A 15,427-nucleotide genomic window follows, 5' to 3' on the forward strand; every position below is an offset into this window, starting at 1 on the left:
CGGCGGAAAGAACGGCGTAAACGAACACGGTCTCTTCTTCTGTTTCGCAGGTTGGTGCTGTTCCTATGCCCGCTGTAAATTTGGTTGTGCCGCAACTACTGCTGCTACTGCTGGTGCTGCTGTGTAAACTACCGTTCTGATTTGTCGCTTTGTGCAACTATGCCCCGAGATGGAACATGCTCTGTGTGCGATAAGCCGTTCACTGGGGACGTCGTATGGATTGAATGTAGCGACTGCTGTCAAGCATTTCACGCCGGCAAATGTGCTGGAATTTCTGAAGCAACTATCAAGTCCAAAGGGCAGGCATACTGCGATGCATGGCGCGGCCCTACCTGTAGACGGTCGAGGTTGCGAGCAGCATCAGCTGAATCAAAAGAACCAGGCAGTGAGGCCGACATGCAAGATGTCCGAATTTGGATGAAAGCTATTAACGACAAGCTGGATAAGCTAGTACTGCTCAAAGAGACAGTTGAGAGCATTGACGACGCGGTGCAATACTTGAGTGAGAAATACGACGAAATACTCAAAAAACGGAACAAAACGAGCGTGACGTCAAGGACCTTAGGCGCAGATTGGAAAAGATTGAGATGCGGGACCGAGAAGTAGCTGAAGTGCAGGCAGAAGTAGATAATCTTGAGTGGAGGAGCCGCAGACTCAACTTAGAATTCCATGGAATACAGGAAACGGAAGATGAAAACTTGCTAGAAGCGATCAATGCAATGGCAATTAAACACCAGTTCCCGCCACTCGCAGAAAGTGATGTGGTCGCCATTCATCAGCTTCCGCCCAGAAAAAATAAGACGCCGGTCGTTATCTGTCATTTTGCGAAGCAAGCGGACCGAGATTTCTGGTCGAAAAACAGAAAGGAACTGAGCAGCCTAAATGAGCACGTCTTCTTGACGGAAAACCTGACCAAAAGAGCGCGTGCGCTGTTGTTTGAGGCAAAGAACTGGGCTAAAGAAGCGAACTTCAAGTATGCATGGCACTCAAACGGGAAAGTTCTAGTGCGTAAAGCTGATGGGGAGAAAGCCATACGCATGGCAAATGCTCGTGATCTAAACAAACTAAGCTAAAAAAAGAAGAAATGATCTGCTCAACATGGCTTGCGTAGGAAACGATTCTTATGTGCTTCCGGAAGCGTTTTCGCAGAGTTTGGGAAATTTCTATTCAAACTCGTTTAAATGTTTTCACTTGAATGTGCAATCGGTAAATAATAAACAGTCCGACCTTAGCCTTTTTTTCGAACAATTAAGTCATGTATTCGACGTCATAATGTTAACTGAAACATGGTCAACAGACGAAGCCAGCGTGTTTCGCTTGCCTTCGTACAATACGTTCTACCTTAATCGAATTTCTGGTCGTGGCGGTGGCGTATGTATTCTAGTGAAAAAGGTCCTTGACTGTGACCTAATTCAAAATTTCACCCACTCTTGCAATGACTTCGAATTTCTATCAGTTAAACTACAAAATGTGGTTCTTGCCGTTTGTTATAGACCACCAAATGACGAAACGGCATCCTTTCTGGATTACCTGGACACGTTTTTTTACGTTCACACAAATCCACACAAATCGCTTAGACGTTGTGTGTGGCGGTGACATGAACATAAATATGCTCAAACAGGAAGCTATAGTACAAAAACTTGATATTTTGCTGAAATCTCATTGCTTTTCAAATATGATCACTGTCCCTACGAGAATCACACAAATGTCTTCGTCCTTGATTGATTTGTTTTTAACAAATATACCGACAGAAAACCTCAAGGCTGGTGTTATTACTGTAGATTTGAGTGATCATTTGCCAATATACATTTGTTGTAGGAAACACTTATGTGACAAAAACAAACCGAAAACATTTTTCACCCAGCGTATAAACGAACAAACTCTGAAAATATTTTCGGAGAAGATTTTGAGGGCTCCTTGGACGAATATATTCAAAATGAATGAGCCAAACAAGACGTACGAAGAATTTTTGAACATACTAAAGCCAATTTATACTGCTTCGTTTCCTCTGGTTAAAACAAAGCAGAACAGGAAAGTTCGTAAACTCTGGATCAACGCGGAACTTCGGAAAAAAATACAAGAAAAAAATATGTTATTTAGCCGCTATCTTAAAACGAAAGACCCTAAATTGTTTAAAGAATTCAAGGTTAAACGAAATCGCCTAAATAAAGATCTCAAAAAGGCAAAACAAGAATATTATAACAATATCTTTAGTTCAGTTTCTGGGTGTTCAGATATAATGTGGAAAAGGCTAAATTCTCTCTTAAATCGCAATGTGTCCACGGGTTCAGTACATAGCATGAATCTTAACGGCGAAGTCATATCAGGAAAACCCTTGGCCGACACTTTCAATAAATATTTTGTTAATGTCGCAGAAAAATGTGATGTGAGTAGTAACCTTGGAAGTGTCCCATTTATCGACAGTATCATTTTTCTTGATCCGACAAGTGAGAATGAAGTGAAAGAATTAGTTTTGAATTTGAAAAACAGTACAGCACTTGATATTGACGGGATACAAGTTCAACCTATAAAGCATGTCATTATAATATTTCTTCCTTATATAACGCATATATTCAATTTGTGCCTTGGCCGGGCTGTTTTTCCCACAAAAATGCAAGTTGCACGCGTTACCGTCCTCTTCAAGAAAGGCGATAGAAATAACATGTCGAATTACCGGCCTGTGTCCATTCTGCCAGTCCTATCGAAGGCATTAGAAAAACTAATATTAAAACGGCTGACTAATTTTGAATGGAAGTTTCAGTTGCTTCATGACTCGCAGTATGGTTTCCGCAAAGGCTTCAGTACAGAATATGCTCTCATGGCACAGAAAGAGTACATTTAACTGCAATTCGAACAGGGAAACGTTGTGTTGGGGTTGTTCGTAGATTTTACGAAAGCTTTTGACCACATTAACCACAAATTACTTATAGAAAAACTGGAACGGTACGGTATTCGGGGAACGGCGGGATCATTATTACAGTCTTATTTGCAACACCGTAATCAGATTGTTAGCCTGGGTGGTTGCAATTCCGATTCTTTGTCAATCGTTGCAGGAGTTCCACAGGGAAGCATTTTAGGACCTTTCCTTTTCAATATTTACATTAATGATACCGTGAACATCTCCTCTAACGTAAAATTTATAATATATGCAGATGATACGAATATATTTTTAACAGGAAAATCAGTGAACGAATTAATAACGCATGCAAATATACTGCTGACTAGATTAGAAAAATGGACAAGAGAAAATGGTCTAAAAATAAATGTTGCAAAGACTAAGGCTATGGTATTTCATGCTAAAAATAAAGCGGAAATTGTAAAACAAACGATCTTTTTAAATTCCACCCCTGTCGAGATAGTCCCTTCTCTTAAAATATTAGGAGTAATATTTCAAGAAACATTATCATGGGATCACCACATACACTTCTTAGCTACGAAGGTCCCTCAGGTAGTCGGCCTTGTGTACCGAAACAAGCACTTGCTTCCTTGGAATATTTTGTTGTTAATTTACAATACCTTATTTTTATCAAGAATCAATTACTGCCATCTAGTTTGGGCTCTAACTTCTAAAGAAAACATAAACAAACTTCATATGTTGCAAAAAAGGTTTTTACGGGCGGTAGAGAGCGTGCCACGTACTTATCATACTCATTCCTTATTTGAAACATACAACCTAATGCCAGTAACAAAAATGTATGATTTTCTTCTGTCCAAGAAATATAAGCAACACATAAAAAACTCTAACCCGTTTCTAAAGCAGTTGGAAGATTTAATACTCAACCAGCCTAAGTATAATACCCGTAAAAATGAAGTGTGGACTGTTCGAACCTTTAGAACCACATACGGTCTTCAATCGTTGGGAAATAAACTTCCAAGGTTACTAAATGAACTTAGGGATAACGAAATTGACTTTGAAAAAATCACCTTTAAACAACTGCGGAATCATTTCCTCCAGACGTCATGATCACTCGTTTCTGTTACTTGTAATTTTCTAAAGAATGTATTTTTGTATTTTGTTTTTGTTGACGTGTATTTTGTATACTGCTTTGTGTTTTTTTTCACGATATGTTTCTTGGTGTCTTGTTTGTTTTTTCTGTTTTAGGAAATGAGTATGCATTTGTGGTGTTGCCAAAGCAATAAATTAGGCATATTCTTTTATGATGCTTTTTTCTGTGTTTTGCAAGGCAAATGCGCCTGTATTTCACATTGCGAAATTATTTGTTTATAGCAATATATGTACCAATATGTTACACCTGTACAGTGTTGATTGCTCATTTTTGTCGTATGCATGTTTGTATGCTTCGCTCGGATGTATTACGCAAATGCTTCCTTTTTTTAAGGCAAATGCGCCAACATTTTTCCATCTTTTGAAATAGATTTTTTGTTGTTGTTGTTTAAGCACTAGACGTTTCGTTTTACCACACATGTACAGTGATGACTTCTTTCTTGTCATAGACTTGTTTATTTTACGCGTATGATCCCGAATGTTTTTATGAAAGTGTTACCGCTGCTGCTATGTGTTCGGGGAGGGGGAAGGGGGGCCTGCGGCCTTGTCAAGCTGGCATCACGCCAGCTTTTCCTGCAGGTCTCCTGCATCACGTATCCTTGATGCGAAATAAAGTCATTACTATTATTATTATTAAGTAGATACGAAGTGCAAGTCGTAAGAAAGTAAAAGCCGAATTCTCCTGTCTCTCATTTCCCATTAGCAGCCATTGGCATGTACATTGAGCACTATCTGACAGGGAAAGGTGGCTACGTTATACTCGCTGGGCGTAACCACCTTGATTTTAGACAGCTTTGGCGAGCGTTGGGACGCAGTGCCATGAATACAGTGAACTAGCATATACCATGAACTTAAGGTGGGTAAAGGTGGGAAGTAGACCCGAAGCGCAAGCCGTAAGAAAGTGTGCGTGTGCCACCTCTCGTTTAGTCCTTGGAATGTCCGCTGGATGGCGGTGCTTCTATATGGGGAATATAAGATGAGAAGATGCGAGATGATGGTACTTGGAGTGTTGAATAGATGGACGAACGGACACACAGACAGATGCATGGACGAAGGCAGGGACGGACGCACGAACAGACGCACGCGCGGACGGGCGGATGGATGCATGGACAGTCACACAGACGGACGCATGAACGGACGGAAGCAAGAACAAATGGACCGACGAATGCTTCGCCCCACTCTCCATCATTCACTCCATAGATATGCTGCCAATTTTTTTAAAGATATTCTTTCTTGGGGACCTTTCGCGCAAAAATGTTGGTCTGTCTTTCTGCCTATCTGTCTGTACAATTGTCTGTTTGTCCGCTCTTTACGGTAACCTCAACGGCACAGAATTGGCCAAACAATACTCCAAACGCTCGACCCAATCCGCAGCACCGACCAATATTGCTCAAGACTTAGCGTTCATATTTGTGTGATTGTCGATTAAAAAGCAACTATTGCACATATCTGAGGCACCATAACAACGCGTCAATATTCTGTATGTGTGTCTATATTTAGAAAAGGCATATACAAGTATTTATAAGGACCGTACCATTGATCACGTTGCGTTGACCAGGCAATGCTTGCACGAAAAGGCAAGTGTTTCCAACGCCCTGCTAAGACGACATGGTGGTAGCGCGTACACGTCGCCTTGCGTTCTACACCTTATCACCTCCTACACAGGCGCGCAGGGCGCGCGCGCTTCATTTTCTAAGATAACTGCCAGATAGCGCTCATGTCTCGCGTGTGACCTGATTTGATGCGTTCGTTTGCCTTTGCTAGATGCCTGAGGCACCCTAATGCTGTGCCTTGAGTATAACATTTACCAATTTTATGACGCAGAACATCAAATAAACGTTCACTCTCTGACACAAGACTGCCGTCTTTCGACGATATTTGCAGTGTAACATGCAGATACGGGGCCAATTTCTTTAGCGGGAGATAGTAAAATATTTTGTAGCCCGAAGCGTTCTGAAATAACACTTGTGTTAGTAAACAATTTGCACGCACAGACATGTGTTAAACAGCGGCATCCGTTTTATATAACATGTTTACGGTAGCGTAACGATGCCAATAGCAACATATTATTTGCTATGCCAGAAGCGTTAAGCTCATATTCAGTACTTCTACTCGCGATGATGTTAGCCATGGACACTGATACACAAATCGGCTTGAGTGGATGGCGTTTACCTACAATTTACATCAAGCCTACGTGGCGGTTTTGTCACAGGAAAACATATGTAATGTTTAAAAAGATAGCCACACCCACTGCAACCACAGCTGATGTTTCACAAACAATTGGGTCAATCTGAAAAGCAGTTATGAGACGTGGCATTGCTCTATAATAAAATGCGATATTTCCCAGCAGAATGCAATGCTTTGATTCCTACTGTCGACCTAAAATTAATTGGTTGCATACGTCGGGTCAACGCTGCCGGTGTGAGCCCACACGCTAAAGCTACCAATGCCTGCTTTCGCCATTCCTGGGTAGATAATAATCGTCAATCACGCATGGCACATAAACAAATCCCTGTGGCACGTACACGCCCGCAGGTATGTGCAACAGGTCTCTAGCGGGAAAGGTATGACGACGTACAGGGTGTGATCCTCACATTATTTCTGTCATCACCAGCGAGTCTTATTCATGAAATGATCACACCCCAAGATTCATTTTGATTCATTCCAAGTTAAAAGGGCAATCACGACAGCGCCCTCACGTAGGTAGCTTAATAGATAGATACATAGATAAACAGAATAAAATAGCGTGCATGTACCAAAGAAAAGCTTGGATTGAAATGTTTGTTTAGGAATGAGCTACGCTTTCTCTGAAGAGAGCCCCGATAACGCTTACTGGCACAGAAAAGGTCAATGCACGCTAAGATGGTATAATTTCTACTTGCTAACATAGCTTCACAGCAGGAAATAGCGCTGGCAAATGGGACAGAGAACGACAAGTTTTGGCGGTGATCCTGTCTTACTTGTCCCGTTTGCACATGCTTCTTTCCTTGGCAAAGTTATAATGCACTAATATTGCAATACAGATGCACTCACAATTCTTGTTTGTTTTTTAAAAAAGAGGCAGCTGCTGTCCCAGGAAGAAGTCGCCTCAGGCTGTTTATGCCCACCCTCCGCAATTGTCATAATAATAATCACGCCTGCCATCCTGCACAGGTAAGCAAAACATGGTCAGCTGTCAGCTCGTAATAACATCAAGTGCTAAGCGACGCCACCAGGCAGAAAGACAACTGCGTTCCACACTCACTGCATTGCTACTAGCGGCGCCTACTTACTCTCCCGCGTTTACTGGGGCATATATTCCTCAAGAAATTGAAAAGGATTTGAACGCCATTGTAGCAGAGTTGGGAGAACATGGACGTGCCATTCGAAAATCGCAGTTATATTTCCGTCTAAATTTCTATCATGAGAAAAACATTTAATTAGTAGTTATATTATTCCCTATATTTTCTTTAGCATTAATGACGGGTAGTTCTCTATAATATTGTGCTCCCACAGCAAGAAAATTACAGTATATTTATGGAGTAATAGATGATGAGTGGGTGGAGCTCCGGAGGCACATTGGGAACCCATGAACATTCCTTGAATTCTGCCCAGTCGATACGCTGTTGCGACCGGGGTTTGCAGGCAACGAAGATCTGGGTTGAAGATATCGAGGCAGGAGTAGGTTGAACTTGGTAGAGAGGGTTTTTTTACATTATTTACATGGCAAAAGCTCTCTGCTCCAATGCCTTACATTCAAAAGCTCTACATTCAAAGGTTATTCGATGAAGACGCACGTTTTAACAAGCACTGAGAAGCTCGTTAGGGCCAATTTTAACGCATTACCAGGCAACAAACAAACAGGGGAAACAATTTTTGCTCATTTATTTCTTTTTTAGAACTTCCACAGAACCACCAAAACAAGTTTCATGATGTTTTGTGAAAAACTAAAACGTTAGAGGAGGTCAACAATATTGTTTATCTGCTAGTTAAAGGTAAATCGGCGGGTTTCGAAAAATAAAATGACAGCATATTCTTGAGGTGAATGATGATGAGTGGCACGAAGCGTCCGTCCGTGCTTCCACCTGGCCATGCTTCCGTCTTTCCGTGCTGCCCTCTGTCCATGCTCCTGTCTGTCCGCGCGTCCATCTGTCCACGTGTCCGTGCTTCCGTTCGTTCATCTGTCCGTGCATCCATGCTTCCATGCTTCTGTTCTTCCATTTTCTATTTATGCGCTCCTTTTTTTGCTTCCATATGTCCGTTCGTGCGTCAATTTTCTGTCTGTTCGTCTGTCTGTGTGTCTGTGTGGCTGGATGTATGCCTGTCTGTGTGTCGCTCTGTCGGTCTGTTAGTCTGTCTGTCTGTCTGTCTGTCTGTCTCTATGTTCGTTTCGTCCATCCGACCGTCAGTCACTCACTGAAGCACATTGTCCTTGCCCCACTTTCTATAGATGTCTTTATCCATTCCTGCAAAGCATAAGATCAGTGAGTTACACGAAAATGCACTGGCATCGTTCCACTTTGAAACATACGATATTCTTGCCACAAAGTTTTATAGGCGAAAAACCACTCTGTATTTATGCCTCCGACTGCACACACAATGGCTTGTCTGGTTTTATTTCCGATAAAAAATGTGACAGCATCTGACAATTACAACGCTAAAATGTGCGACCCGAAGCGTGCAGAAGCCGTGCTATTCTACACCGCGCGTGGTGCTCCACAACCCTTGCAACAATATTGTGGACCGCGGTAACGGGCTGCTTACTCGGCTTCTCAACCAAACAACGCCATGACATTCGTATCACAGGTTCCTGATACCTCCTTCTACAGATTTGAGAAATCTCGATTTGCTTACCTTATTGGAGCTCTTGGAACGTGAGGCAGAAGCTTGTCGTTGCGAAGAACGTCAGCGAACCGCACGTGCTACATTCTCGTCAAGCATGGATGGATGGATGGATGTGGCTGTACCCTTTAGATCGGGCGGCGGCTAACGCCACCTAGCCGTAATAAATAGTGAACTAACCGTTACGTTTATTTTTTTCCCTTTAAATAATGAAGTTGAGGATTCGTACTTCGCAGTGAAATGTTTAATTTTCACTCGTGCCTTGACTTTAGCCACCAATCAGATAACCTCCTTCTAGTTAAGTGTACCCGCTTAAAGTCTATTTTGCCCTCGCTGTCCCTAAATCCCAGTGCTTTGAAAAACTCTGCGCCATCATCCTGAACTATAGGGTGAAGCCCTTTACAGAACATTATCAAGTATTCGGCCGTTTCTTCTTCCTCTCCACACGCACTGCATACTGTGTCTACCCCTTCGTATTTGGCCCGATATGTCTTGGTTCGCAGTACTCCCGTCCTGGCCTCAAACAGTAGAGAACTACCCCGAGTAGTATCATAGATCCTTTCCTTGGCAAGTTCCTGCTTAAAAGTTCGATAGATCTCTAGTTCCGACTTCTTAATCATGCCCATTCTCCACATGTCAGTCTCCGTTTCCTTCACTTTCTTCTTAACCGATAGTTCTTTTTGGTTTAGCCACCTGCTGTTTTCTAAGTATTTACCAGTCAACTTCCTGGTTCGCTTCCTCCATTTTGTATCGACATTCTTCATGTACAAGTAGCCGAAAACCTTCCTAGCTCAACGCTCCTCCTTCATTTCTCTCAATCGCTTCTCAAATTTTATCTTGATGCTAGCTTCCTTCCCTGCCCTCAAATGATGTCCATCCCATATCACCTTGTACTCCCTGATTTGGTGTATTCCCGTGAGCTCCTAAAGCAAGCCTACTATTCCACGTTGCTTAATTTCTAATCTTGCTTGAACTTCTCATCTCATGCACAAGACCGCATTGCCGAACGTCAGCCCAGGAACCATGACCCCTTTCCATATTCCTCTCACAACATCATACCTATTGTAATTCCACAGTGCCCTACTTTTCATGACTGCTGCATTCCTGTTTCCTTTAGTCGTCACGTATATTTTGTGTTCCCTCAGATACTCAGTCCCATTGCTTATCCATACGCCCAGATATTTGTATTTATCTGTTATCTTTAGCGTGACCTCCTGTATTCTAAGCTCACTACCTTCGTTTTCATTGAAAATCATGACTGCTGATTTTTCCTTACTGAATCTAAAATCTAACCTATCTCCCTCATTACCGCAGATGTCGATCAATCTCTGCAAATCTTCCTTGTTGTTGGCCATTAGCACTATATCATCTGCGTACATTATTGCTGGTAGTGCCTGATCTATAAGTTTTCCTTGTTTGACTACACAGAGGTTAAAGCCCAGTCCACTTCCCTCTAAGTTTGCCTCTAATCCGTGTAGGTACATCATGAATAATAAGAGTGACAGGGGGCACCCCTGCCTAAGCCCCCGTTTCACCTCTGCAGGCTTGGATACCTGTTTTTCCCACTTTATAACTACCTTGTTACCTTTATAGATACCCTTTAAAAGATTAGTGACTACATGTTCCACGCCTAGTGTGTCCAGTATTCCCCACAATTCCTCTTGAACCACGCTATCGTACGCTCCCTTGATATCCAAAAATGCTAGCCACAGCGGCCTGTGTTCCTTTTCTGCTATTTCGATGCACTGCGTCAGTGAGAACAGATTGTCTTCCAACCTCCTGTGTTTCCGAAACCCATTCTGCAGTTCCCCCAGCACCCCCTCATCCTCTATACACGATTGCAGTCTTTCCTTTATAATCTGCATCGCCAGTCTGTAGACCACTGATGTCACTGTTATAGGACGGTAGTTGTTTATGTCAGCTTTGTCCCCCTTTCCTTTATAGATCATGCTCATCCTGCTAAGTTTCCATCCATCGGGAACTTCACCATCGATTATTATTGTGCTCACTGCCTCTCTCATAGCCTGCTTAGACTTCGGACCTAATGTCTTTATCAGCCTAATTGGAATGCCATCTGGGCATGTTGATGTACTACTAGGAACCCTTTTCTCAGCCCTTTCCCACTCTTGTTGTGAAAATGGAGTCATTGCACCACTTGATTCGTCCTTGTCTATTGTGGTTCATAAAGTACTTCTTTGTTGAAATTTTTCTGTCACCCTTGTCCTTATATATTCAATAGCTTCGCCCCCTTCTAGCCTAGCACCTTGGGCTGTAGTTATAAAACTCTGCTCTAGGCTCGTCTCATTTCTTAGAGAGTTTAGATGGTTCCAAAATTTCGCAGCTGCCTTTCTATCTTTTTTATGTAATTCTGCCAGCCACTGAGCTCCCTTCCTTCTAATCTTTTCATTGATCAGAAGGGATGCATCCCTTCTACAGCTTAGAAAGTTTGCCCATTTTTTTTCAACATCATCTGTCGGTTCACCCCGCTGCTTAGCATGTATGTGTTCCCTAGAGGCTTCCTGACGTTTTGCTATGGCTCTCTTAACTTCCTCATCCCACCAACTTTTGGGTTTGTGTCTTCTTTTCCGGGGTGACTTGCCACGCGTCTTAGCAAGCTCTAGGTCAAAGAGTCTAATTAGATTCGTGTATGTCCACACTGTCTTATTATCCTCCGTGATTACTTTCTCAATTTGTTTAGTGTCTGTTTCAATTTGCCTTTCTGGATAAAAATTTTCCTGTAGTTGCTCATCTTGTCTCCTTCCCACTTTCACTGCTCTTCCAAAACTTAGCTTGAAACGTTTGTGATCGCTACCCAGACTTCTGGTGCCACCTTCATCTATGTGCATTCCCCTGAGCTTATCATACATCCTATGTGACATCAGTGCATAATCTATCGTCGACTGAAGCCTTCCTACCTCCCATGTTATTTGCCCTTCACACTTCTCGGTACTGTTGGAAATGATCAAATCAAGCCTTTCACACATATCCATGATCATTTTGCCTGTCGGGTCGGTATACATATCTATATCTTCTATGTGCGCATTCATGTCTTCTAGTATAGTTATCTCGCACTCTCTTCCTAACTCCTGAATGTCCTTTGATATACACTCTACCATTGCCTGGTTTACCTCTCTAGCCTTTGCTCCCGTCCACAAGTACACGAAACCAAGGAGTGTTATTTAACCTGCCACTTTCCCTTTTAGCCATAAATGTTCCTTGCACTCCAGCTTGACCCTTTGCCAGTCTGTACTTTTATGAATGAATGCCCCAGTACCACCCCCTTTCTGCTGCCTTCTGTTCTATTACAATTTTCCCACGCGTAGTCCGGATTGTTCGGAGGTTGTTCCATGTCCCTGAGATGTGTTTCTACAAAACCGTATACCATCGGCCTCTCTTCCCTTAGCTGTTCTTCTATCTTTTCCCACTTCAGCCTGTTCCTACCACCCTGCATGTTAATATACCCTATGTCTGAATTTGCTCGGCGCTCGTGGCTATGTCTATTTATGCCCCGGACTCTACCTATCTTAGATATTGGTGCCACTTTGGAATCGTATCTGTCCATACAACCTGTCGAAGAGTCTCCCTGGTTATTTTCCCCGTTACTAGCTATCCTGCACCCCGAAGGGCTCGCTTGCCCCCAAAAAAGCTACTGCGGGTCCTGCAAGGCGCCAACCCACCTCATGACCTAGCCGTCTATCGAAGTGAATTCTGTCTCGTTGAAAACCACCCCAACTCTGCACCTCTGCATATTTCCACTACCTCAAAGCCTTTCTCTCGACTCATTCACGACATCCCTTGTTTTGCGTTGATAACCGTTTGCAGGTTGCCGTCACGCACCGGTACCTCCGGTATCGTGCATATCACTATCTGTACTATAGGAGAAGTGGCGCGCATGTCATCGACGCCTTTCGCCAGTGTGGCTGCTAGTCCTGCTGCATCTTTATTTAGGACGTCGTTTAAACCGCCTGAAATTATCACGAGGTTTCGTCTATCAGCTGTTGTTTTGAGCTTTGCGCTCGCTTGCCTCATGACTGCTTCCAGCTTGCGTCCTGGGAACGTCCCTACTGCAACCCTCTTGTCACCTCTTGCCCTCTCTTTGATGGCTTCTGTGCATCGATTTAAACTCGAACCCCCGGCGATTATCACATGCTGTGACTTTTCAGCTGGAGCGTTCTGCACCTGGGGGCTACTTGCACCTGTGACGCCGGCTGCTTTGTTTCCTCCCTGCCCCACCACTACCTCGCTGAAGCTGGGCCTTGCGACAGTTGAACCGGCTAAACCTGTTTTTTCCAAACTTGCTTGCTTTTCCTTCTCCACCGTTCTGGTTGCCGGATCCCTACTGTTCTCTCGGTTGGTCGCTTCTTTGTTCAGCTTTGCTAGCGCGTCCTCGGCGGACTTCAGTCTTTCTCCCATTGCCCTCGTTTTCTCTTGCTCTCTCGCCAACGCAGTCTCGAGCTCGGCGATTCTCATCAACAGTTCACTCTGGGCAACCATCATTTTCTCCATTTTTTCCTCGACCTCACATTGCCTACACTTCACGTCAGCCTCTTCTCCATCCGCTTCTACGCTTGGGTCCACTTTCAAACCCACTCGACATCCTGAACACGTTACAGTCTTTTTAATCATGCCTTTCTGACACCAATTGTCCTTATACTCGATAATTACTAAACTCGAGCCCTGCACTACGAGAAAAAAAAGCAAGTCTAATCTCTACTACAAAAGTTTGCGTGTTCAATGTACGCGCACCTCCCCCACGGGGTGGCAAAAAAAACAGCAACAAAAAAATTTCAAACACACACACCCACACTAACTAATAAATACCTGGTGACTGGCCCCCGAAAAAGCCGTACCATAAAATAAGTGCTATGAAGATTTTAATCGCTGCCTTATAATTATAAAGACAAGCTCAAAACATGCAAAAACACTTATCTGCGCAGTCGATTCGGAGCGCTCAAAAAACACGTCCATCCACCTTGACAGCCCGAACTGAACTCACTCATCAACAAAGCATCAACTAGCGCTCTCTGGTGTTTTATTTACAAACTAGAATAAAGAGCAAATGTCCTTTTGTCGCTAAATTTAGCAAATCAAGGATACACAATTCGTGCATTTTCGAACAAAAGTGTTTTTAATGGGTCTACAATAATGTTGTTCTGCGGGTCAAAGGGTTGCATACAGTCTCATCTCCACAGGTCTCAAAATCAGGAAATATGTTCATGCTGCACTGTCTAACAAAAGGTTCCAGAGCACACATGAGGGACCTTTTTCCGGCACTGCCCACATCATGCACACATACAAAAACCAAACACGTGTATGGTCTCGGCGATGCTGCCTCCTCTGGCGAATCTTGCTTCCAACGAGCGGGATGAACTTAGTTCGCCATGTCACCGCTACGGCAGACCACCCATGGTTTTTCGAACGGCGGTCGTGGGCTAGACGCCTCCCAGGGCCAACGCCTGAACATCTGAAGCTGATTTGAGCGTCGGCGGGCCATCTGTCAGAGACGCACAGCGTGGTAGTCCGACACCCGTTTTCGGTGGAAACTCGGCATCGTAGCTTTTCCTAGGGCACGAAGACGGCACGTGTCGCATCACCACCCCGACCCCAAGCACAGAAGTGTTTCGCCGAGTAATTTTAACCACCCACTGCCGAGTACACGAAAACAGCAGGGCGCCTTCACGCTCATCGTTATTTCCACAAATTGAGGCGGCAGCCTTTCTTCTGTTCTGGCGGCTTCGAAAAAGGGGTGGTTCACCAAACACAACAGCTCGTCCATCAGCGGAAAAATCAACCTGGGGGTGGCCAGCTGTACGCGTTGCCCGAAGCGTCGTTGTTTTGTGGTGTCCTCCAAGCCACTGCCGATGACGCAAGATGGCAGTTTTTAATCATTCATAGACCTTTGCTTCCTGGAATTACACATAAATACGCACAACCACTGGCACGAGGGAGTGCCCTGCCCGCACTGAGTCACATCGAGTCTGCAAATTCATGTTAAAACAACCTTTCTTAAGCAGCATGAATAAAGTACAAAGCTGCAATCAAAGCATTTCTCTGAGCTTTCACTAAAGCTCTCCATCCCTATTCGAGACTAATCGTCATATTAAACTGCTTTCAAGAAAATAACTGTCATGTGATTCGCTCGGCGTGGCATACCTCTGTGTGAGCGTGAATAGTCTATAAATCTATCAAGCCTCAAACTCATAAACAAAAGTTTTTGGCTTCACGGTATCCTTTGGTCCCCAAAGAGTCGTGTCGCCAAATATAGTACTGAACTTTTTTTCAGTAGACGACAGAATAACTGTTGCGCTGCACCTGCATTGAAAACATCCAAATCACACTTCCACAGACGCCCGTTTTATTGCTCCTGTGCGGACGAACTACTAAATAACTTTCCCTTGTAGTTACCTTCTTTATAAAAGCTACACGTTAACTCTCGAACTAACTTTCATCACTGAAGTCCACACCAGACACTTGCAAATAAAACAAAAAATGAAAAAAAAACATTTCTCACGAACGCTGAGAGAACTCACCAGGAATATCTTTGCACCCCTGCGCTCACTCAAAATCCGTTTCTAACGTCGCTCCTACTCGACAAACGCT

General features: G+C 43.6%; 1 pseudogene; it reads left to right on the forward strand.

The window, feature by feature from the left end:
* Positions 1 to 296: 296 nt before the first annotated feature.
* Positions 297 to 1,309, forward strand: LOC119169897 (uncharacterized; annotated as a pseudogene).
* Positions 1,310 to 15,427: the final 14,118 nt, after the last annotated feature.

Source organism: Rhipicephalus microplus, chromosome 2, assembly GCF_043290135.1.
Source record: "Rhipicephalus microplus isolate Deutch F79 chromosome 2, USDA_Rmic, whole genome shotgun sequence".
Lineage (NCBI taxonomy): Eukaryota > Metazoa > Arthropoda > Arachnida > Ixodida > Ixodidae > Rhipicephalus > Rhipicephalus microplus.